This window comes from Tachyglossus aculeatus, unplaced genomic scaffold, assembly GCF_015852505.1.
Source record: "Tachyglossus aculeatus isolate mTacAcu1 unplaced genomic scaffold, mTacAcu1.pri scaffold_82_arrow_ctg1, whole genome shotgun sequence".
NCBI lineage: Eukaryota > Metazoa > Chordata > Mammalia > Monotremata > Tachyglossidae > Tachyglossus > Tachyglossus aculeatus.
Genome location: NW_024045094.1, coordinates 2,967,001 through 2,967,753, shown reverse-complemented (window position 1 = coordinate 2,967,753; position 753 = coordinate 2,967,001).

The following is a 753-nucleotide window of genomic DNA, read 5'->3' as shown; positions in this document are numbered from 1 at the left end:
GTCCCGCCATCGACCCCCGGCCCACGTCATCCCCTGGGCCTGGAATGCCCTCCCTCTGCCCATCCGCCAAGCTACCTCTCTTCCTCCCTTCAAGGCCCTACTAAGTGCTCACCTACTCCAGGAGGCCTTCCAAGACTGAGCCCCTTCCTTCCTCTCCCCCTCGTCCCCCTCTCCATCCCCTCATCTTACCTCCTTCCCTTCCCCACAGCACCTGTATATATGTATATATGTTTGTACATATTTGTTACTCTATTTATTTATTTATTTATTTTACTTGTACATATCTATTCTATTTATTTTATTTTGTTAGTATGTTTGGTTTTGTTCTCTGTCTCCCCCTTTTAGATTGTGAGCCCACTGTTGGGTAGGGACTGTCTCTATATGTTGCCAACTTATACTTCCCAAGCGCTTAGTACAGTGCTCTGCACACAGTAAGCGCTCAATAAATACGAATGATGATGATGATGATGATAATGAACATGCAGAAGCGACCATAAAATGGGCAGATGATGCTGAAAGCAGAAGGTTGAATTGTCCATAGGTGAATCAAATCAAATCAAAGAGGTTAATGGCAAGCAGAGTCCAGGGGCTCTTGGCAAAACTGTCTCGGAGTTGGAGAAGGATTGAGTCCTATGGATGGCACCTCTGGAGTAGGGCGTAACTGTTAAGGGGATCACGGGAGCGGAGATGCCTGGGGAGAGGAGTGAACAGCCAAATAGCATAGGAGGGTTGACTAGGTGCTAATGAGGTTGT